This window comes from Scophthalmus maximus, chromosome 17 (assembly GCF_022379125.1).
Source record: "Scophthalmus maximus strain ysfricsl-2021 chromosome 17, ASM2237912v1, whole genome shotgun sequence".
In the NCBI taxonomy this organism is placed as follows: Eukaryota; Metazoa; Chordata; class Actinopteri; order Pleuronectiformes; family Scophthalmidae; genus Scophthalmus; species Scophthalmus maximus.
The window spans coordinates 1479705-1487887 of NC_061531.1; the positions used below are offsets into that span (position 1 = coordinate 1479705).

An 8183-nucleotide genomic window follows, 5' to 3' on the forward strand; every position below is an offset into this window, starting at 1 on the left:
AAAAGACGATCTAACCATTTAACTTCATATATTTTGTCTTAACATCGCAAAAGAGTTTATAGTCATTCTCAGTGTTTCCCATAGGTTTGTGAGAGACTATGGGGGGGTGACTTCAGACCCCTCTAGGGGGGTCTGGGGTCATGCTCCCTCAGAAGAATTTTTTAACATTTGAAAGTTAAATCCATCAATCTGGTGAACTTTGATAGCAATTTATGAGGCTAGATCTATGAAGAACTTTATGCTGTTGTAGACAATTGTGTGCTGTAGAGACACTGACACACACCCCCCCCCCCACATTCAACTACAAAAGGTGGAAAAGTAGCTTCTTTTGAAAAGACAAAAACAACAACAGCACATAACGATTTACTAAATTTACCAATTAATTAAAGTTAACATAAATATTGAACTTGGTACCTGCAGGAATTTTCAGGAAACGTAGCAATTTGTATAAAATTATGAACAGATTATTTCCTGAGGATGTTGCAATATACCAGGTGATTTTCCCTCATATTTTTAAGACCATGATTCTGTCTGTATTAGGATTTTCATTTCATTTCCTCTATCGTACATGTGTTTTGTGTTCTTCAAAGAAATGAAGTAAATGTTGTGCTTGTGTGTTGTTTAGGGACCAAGAAAGTGCACTGTTGAATTTGGACACTACGTTCAGCATTGATACATTTTGAATAAACAGCTGATCCGCGCTGTGTGGCAGTGGCAGCTGGGATTCGTCAACGTCAGATACGTTGTCAATACAACAACGGCGTGTTCAGGATTCTGAACTGAACTTTGATCAAACAGGTGAACAGCTGTTTGTGCAGCAGCGACTAACGCTGCAAAAACACAACTCTGTATTGACTTTGTATGTAATCTTTTTTCGCGCAAAATAATTGTGTTGCGTTCGGTGTGAACACGAGTCTATGGCGCAACAAATTAGACTATGGCGGGCCGCTAATGTATGGGAAACCCTGATTCTGACAAGCGACAGTTGAAAGGTCCGTCACTATCAGAGATAACAGCAACACATTTGAGACAGACTGCTGCACAGTTAAAAGGCCTACTGTACTTTCTCACATCCACACAACTTTGTCCAGTCCCTGCATGAAGTCACTGCATGCTGGATTGTCGGTTTTGGAGAGTTCAAAATATAGTTGGACACAGCATGGGGGTAGGGGTTTACCAAACCTTTAAAGCAACCAAATATTGACAAGCAGTACTGGTAGCTTAAGTGACTGAAAACAGCCGAGGGTAAAAGAAATACTCAAGGCCGCATTGGTGGGGGGCTGTTGTTCAGAGAGCCAGTGAGGCAGAGACCTTGTTCAGACCTGGTATTGACATCCCTCCCGACCGATCCACTCACAAGCGGTCAGCTCAGTTTCAGGTGGGAACTCACCCAAGATGCAATGAGGACACATTTGACATCCGATCACCACATTTGGATGAGGTCTAGGGCAACATGTGGCCCCATTCTTTAAGCAGTGTGAGCACAAATGTATCCTGAAACACTGACGGACTGGCTACCCAGCTGATGTCCTGCTAGTTTCCCACTGGATGTCATTTTACCACAATATTAACACTGGCTGCCACATTTTGATTTTCTATTCATTTATTTTCAAATGAGTAAAATCTTACGTACGTTGTGAAGCTGCATACTGAATTTTTTTTGCATTGAAATTTACTAATCTGAATGTCCTGCATGTAAATTCAACACTTATTTAAATAACTGGTTTTCACTTGTGTTTTTCAATGTTAAAAAAAATTCCATTCAGTTAGTTGACAGTTAGCCTAAGCAAGCTGAGCGGTAAGGTTGTGGCCTGGCGAAGGATGGAAAAGTTCCTGAAGCAAAAAAAACAACGACGGTGGCGACGTTACTATTTCACCTAAAAATGTTAAATGTGTGCGTAGGTACAAACCCGACTTCATTAAATATGTTTTTGTCGACGGAGTTGACGACGCAGAGCCCAAAGCCCGATGTGTGGAGTGTGGCTTGACGCCCTCAAATGAGGCGTAGAATAGAGAAGATTGGACAAAATAATTTGTGGTCTTTTTTAATGGGCCCTGTCCTGTTACAAGTATGAATAGGTGGGCCCTGAAGTAGAAAGGGTTGAGAACCTAAATGTAAAAGTTAGGCGCACCAGTGCAGCAAGATTGTGTTTATTTTTGTTAGGGTTAAAAGGTTAATCTATTAATTTATATGCATAAATTATATCCAGTATGATTTTAGATGTAATTTATTTTTTGATTCGCTATTAACCTCTGCTGTGTCTCGCACTGTCGCAAAATATAAAATCAGTGCCACGTTTTAACATGAAGTATATGAATGAGGGAACAACTTCAATCTTTTTTTTCCCCAAAACATTTTATTGCTGGAAACATATGGTATGGCAGATACCGAGGGTTCAGTGTTTCCATTTTTTCATAACAAACAAGCAAACAGTTTTATAATGCAGTACTTTGACTATAAAACTTGTGGCGTGCTGCCCTTTGAAGGACACACCACCTTATGCTGCCTCCTCGTTGTGTGTCTGTTGATCTGAGACTGACTCACGCATTCATCTTTTTTTTTGGTTCCATGGTCAGATTGTATAAGATATGATCCAACATAAACACTGCTCAAAGGTACAATGTCGCCTCCTTTTTGCTTGAAACTGTACTAGGACTGTCATATCTGCTGTCCTGTCCTGTGGCAATCCGAAATTGCATTGATAAAAAAAAAGGCTGTTGTGTAACCACAGCTGCAGTTTGGTTATTGAACACTGGAGCTGCTAAACTCACCATCATGGAGAGGCGTTTGATCGACAAAATAATATATGTGTCAGAGACAAAGAGGTGAATATCTCTGACAACTAACTGTTCTTAGCGTGACGTAGACAGACGGGTCCTGGCAGATTGATAAAGACCTTCCTGGCAGGCAGTCACGTCCTTGCAGATAAGCAGACACCAAATTCAACTTTTTCTGAAGGGTGCCCAGGGACCCTACATTGTCATCTCTCTCCCCGCCTCGCTTTGGGGGCGTGTCGCCCTAAGATTGCACAGCGCTCCGAAGCAGCAGCGGCAATCGTTTTGCAAAATGAACACAGAGGAAACCAAAGCCTGCGGAGAATAAATGTTATCTTGAAGCAGATGATAACGCCACGGTCTGTGAGCTGGGCCTGCGACACAGAAGCAGAGGAGAGGGTTGAGACGGCGTGACGGGCCATGTCGACAAACACGCATGTAAACGCGACGCCGATCATCCAGGTCACTGGAAGCGATCGAGCTCGAGCTCGCGTATCAGTACGGTGAGTCGATGAACGTGATCATCGTGACCGGCCTTCAGCCGTCAGTGTGTGAGACACACTGGGCTGCAGGATAACATTTAAGCCCTCGAAGGATCCGAGCGACTTCTGCCATGGTCAGAAAATGGGTCAGAGCGTGTGTAACGCCGCAGCTCGTGTCGTTCTCTGCACCATCGGAAAACAGATTGGAGGACAAGGATCCAGACACACCTACACCATCTATAATGAGAATGCATTGCAGCAGGGTTAAGTCAATGTATGTATGCATGTATGCATTTTGATGGAACATGTTTCTTTTTGTCTATTGTAGTATTAGTACAATATACAATGACAGATGCCCCGTGCGCCATGATGCATCCCATGTTGGGGGACATCAGGAATCAGGAGAAAAAAAACCTCTTTCAAACCAAGTGTTGCATAGCCCAAAGAACTGTGCAATTATCTATTGAGTCATTGTTTCGATATCACGTCCTGCAGTGCTGTGTTTTTATAATGTCATGGGCTAATATCCCCCATTATAACGAGTCACGGTGAGAAGAAGTTTGCTAATTCGGGGGACGACGAGACGACACTGTGGGGTAACTGGCAACTTTGTGAGGCCGAGCCGTGTGTGGACAAAGACATGGACATGAAGTCATGTCATCGAGCGATCGACGGCGCCGTTTCTCTGCTGCTGCTCCGAATGTCGCCGCACACTCGGGGCTCGTTCGACTCGGGGAGACTCGGGTCCCCGCCGATCCGAACCGATCTGGTTCCAGCTGGATCTCACTGGTCCGAGTCGCACCGAGTCGGACCCAGCGCACCGCCGAGGCTGCGGATCGACACGGTGAATCACTAATGAGCAGACAGAACGACAACACGCACCGACGGGGTACGACAGGCTGCTCTTCCCGACACGGACGCTGCGGACCGCGGCGCATCCCGCTGCGGACGACCGACGCCACCGCGAGCACGAAGCTGGCCGACACCAGTGACGCGCCCGGCGACGCCCAGAGGACACTCACCGACGATGCGGCGTTGGGCTGCAGCCGGGCTGTGGGCGAGGGCGGTCGGGCTGTCTGTCTCCGGTCGGCGGGGGTCGGCGGGTCTGTGGCTCGGTCCGGTCCGTGGCGGCGCTGTCAGTCTCTGCGGGAGGAGGGGCTGGCCCCGCCCCCTCGCCTCCGCCCCGCCCCCTCTGTTGTCAACACGCGGGATGTTTTTCCGCACGTCCGTGCACAGATCCTCACGCACAACAGATGAGAATTCAGTTGTTATTAGTAGAGCACCAAAGGACAACATGCATTATCCCGAGGCACTTTACATAATGAGCTGGATACATTATTATCATTATTATTATTAATGATAATAATATTCATAATCATAATCCTATAGAGAAACTCGACATCTCCCACTATGAACCAAACTCTTAACGACAGTGGAGGAGAGAAAAAAAACTGTGGGGGGGGGGGGGGGCAGTTGTGTAACCATTTCCTCTTAGACTGGTTCATGTAAGGAAAAGAATAATTTGTGATACCTCACAGATGTCATTTTGTCATCAACAGCAGCAACGGCAGCGTCGCCAGTCAATCAGGGCGGTGTCGATAGTATTAATGCCTATCAGACAGATGGGCAATGAATCGATCGCGACTAAAAACACCAAGCTCTGCGCTTGTTTGTCGCCAGGATTATGCAAAAACTACTGAACAGTGTGATGTCAGTTTATCAGTTATGGCTATCAATTACAGATATTTATATCAAGCAATAACTTTTAATAGCAAAGCCACCTTGCGGCACCATTCTTCAAAAGGAAGACAAAATAAGATGTATACCTTTATTGATGCCCCCATAGGAAAAAATGTAAAGGTTGTTTCCTTTCATAATTTTATAATATTCAGCCTATCAGAGAACAGGAAAGAGCCATGTCAGCAAAGATGGTATCTTGACAGCAGGAGTTGCATTGATGAACGCATCAGAGTCTGTTTTAATCGAGGTTTAACACAGGCAGAGATTGCATTGTATTGAGTATTTGCATCAAGATGTGGTTGACGGGGGTTTCTTTGTAGTCCATCTTCGGAAATTTGTAGTTTCACCATGGCCTACGGGTGCGGTCAAACTGTCCGTCCTATCTACTATTCCTTGACCTCAGTGGAAAACGTTTTCCACTGAGGTCAAGGAATAGTAGACTGGAAGAAAATTTCTACCGCACCCCCATGTGTGGCAGGAGGTGTTGCAGTGTGCGTGACGCTCTCTCAGGGTTCGGTTTCCGCTTTAAAGCTGTGACTCTCTTCTGTCTAATCACCGCCAGATTGTAAAGTGGAGCACGCTGAAATAAACAGCAACATTTCCCCACATTTGTAAACTTGCGATATTTACTTTTCTTGTAAAAATAAAACGTCAGCTGTGATTGGCTGTAGCCAATCACAGCTGACATTGGGCGAGAGGCGGGGTTCACCCTGGACAGGTCGCCAGCCTATCGCAGGGCAACATACAGAGACAAACAACCATTCACTCTCACATTCACACCTACGGTCAATTTAGAGTTCGTTTGGAGGAGAAATGAAAGTAGCGAGAGTCTGAGTCCCACTGTTGCAGAGGGGACCACCGAAAAACAAGCATTTCAAAATGTGGCGAAAAAGACGTTTTTCGGTGGTCCCCTCTGCTACAGCGGACGCTACTTTCACTTCTCCTCCAATTTTCCGTTAAATCTCGGATTTCTGCTCCACTACAATCGAACTCGTTTTTGGTCTCTTTGCTCCCGAAGGTCCCTGCCACTGCAGCCTGGAACTCAGCCTAAGCGCCACTGCCGATCTCGGCCTTCTGGCTCCAGGACCTCTTCCTGCCTGATCGACAACTGATTCACAGATCAACATCCCCTTCCTCCGGGATTTCCATTAAAACTCTCTAAAATCTGTTCATATAATCTACACATTTATGCCTTGCTGTTCAGTCAGCAGCAGCTCGTGTACAGTAGGCTACCATGCATTGGATTCAGTCAGGTGTGGTCAAATGAGCCAGATACTCCCTTTTTCGAGTTCTCTATAATTATCCTTTATCTCGAGAAAACAACAGTTGTTTACTTTGTTATCACATAGGGAAATCATTAAATCAAATTTCGAATTAAAGACACGCACAGCCCGAATTGGATAGAAACAGAATCTAAGGCAAATGAGATCAAAAGAAATACTATGCAAACAACAAACACTAAATACAATTCAAATACTCTATTCAATAATGTGCAGTGTCGCTTTAAACAAAAATTCATTGATAGTGCAGTTGAGATTTGGATTGGAGTCTTTAGACTGTTGGTGCCGTGACGTTGTGCAAGTGTAATGGCTGACGGCAAAAATCCTTTGAGACTCGTCGATGGATGAGTCTGAGCACAATCTCAATGTCCCCCCTAACCCCTGAGCCCTAACCCCTGAGCCCTAACCCCTAACCCCTGAGCCCTGAGCCCTAACCCCTAACCCCTGAGCCCTAACCCCTAACCCCTGAGCCCTAACCCCTGAGCCCTAACCACTAACCCGTGAGCCCTAAACCCTGAGCCCTGAGCCCTAACCCCTGAGCCCTAACCCCTAACCCCTGAGCCCTGAGCCCTAACCCCTGAGCCCTAACCCCTAACCTCTGAGCCCTAACCCCTAACCCCTGAGCCCTAACCCCTAACCCCTAACCTCTGAGCCCTAACCCCTGAGCCCTGAGCCCTAACCCCTAACCCCTGAGCCCTGAGCCCTAACCCCTAACACTTGAGCCCTGAGCCCTAACCCCTAACCCCTGAGCCCTGAGCCCTAACCCCTAACACTTGAGCCCTGAGCCCTAACCCCTGAGCCCTGAGCCATAACCCCTAACACCTGAGCCATAACCCCTAACCCCTGAGCCCTGAGCCATAACCCCTAACCCCTGAGCCCTGAGCCCTAACCCCTAACCCCTGAGCCCTGAGCCCTAACCCCTGAGCCCTGAGCCATAACCCCTAACCCCTGAGCCATAACCCCTAACCCCTGAGCCCTGAGCCCTGAAACTTCACAGACTATGGTGACGTCACCTGGTAAGTGATCGAGTGGGCGAGTCTGTAAGGGCCTGAAATGGTATAAGTAGGAATGGGACAGCACCTTACCTTCACCATGCAAAAACTTCACATCACCTTGACGACACAAAAACGTTGTGGCTGACTTTTTATTTTCCATATTTTACTTTCTTCATGGCCTTGAGAACAAAATACCCAAGATTCTGAGTTCTGCTTCTGGGTCCTAAACTTATGGCTACACAACAGAAATGGGAGGAAGTACACTTAACAACTATAAATGAAATGTATCCTTCAACTGAATTTGTTTAAAAGAAGATTCAAAGTTGATGTTGAAAATGTCACCTATGTCACCAGGTCATTGGAAGATTTATTTTCCTTTAAAAATATACAATTAGGATTAATTTTAAATAACAAAACATTTGAATTTTAATTAATAACATCATCATCATCACTGCTAATTATTACATACATAAAAGTCTATAAAATCATCCCCATTGTGGACTAAAAAAATATCCATGCCATAAAACGTAATATACTTATATTGTATTTTACTACCTGAACAGTTTAAAGTCAATAATTCTTTTCTCAAGTCTTCATCTTAAACTTTTTCATATTTCTGTCGCAGGTATGATTGTTTGTCTTTACATAACAATGGTTTGACTTGCATTCTGTAAGCAATGTCAATGTATTTAGTTTTTTGTATTACTTACATTTAAATAAAGTTTAAAAAAATATATATTTCTTCACGGCCAAGGCACTTGAGGAACCGACTGGATCTGAACATTGTTCCGGGGTCTTGCCTTACAGAGTGGACGATAGGTAATTTGCAAATAATTTATTTAATTTATTTTTTTCCCCTGTTTTTCCAGTTTGGTGCTTGTTTACCTTTTTTCACATTTCAGGCTTTCCCC

At 45.0% G+C, this 8183-nt stretch overlaps 1 protein-coding gene across 1 annotated transcript in view; it reads right to left on the reverse strand.

The window, feature by feature from the left end:
* Window positions 1–4433, reverse strand: part of abat (4-aminobutyrate aminotransferase) — a 30790-nt gene extending 26357 nt beyond the window's left edge. The window contains exon 1 of the mRNA XM_035614348.2: window positions 4280–4433. The gene's annotated coding sequence lies outside the window, so the exon portion shown is untranslated. The remainder of the gene's footprint in view (window positions 1–4279) is intronic.
* Window positions 4434–8183: the final 3750 nt, after the last annotated feature.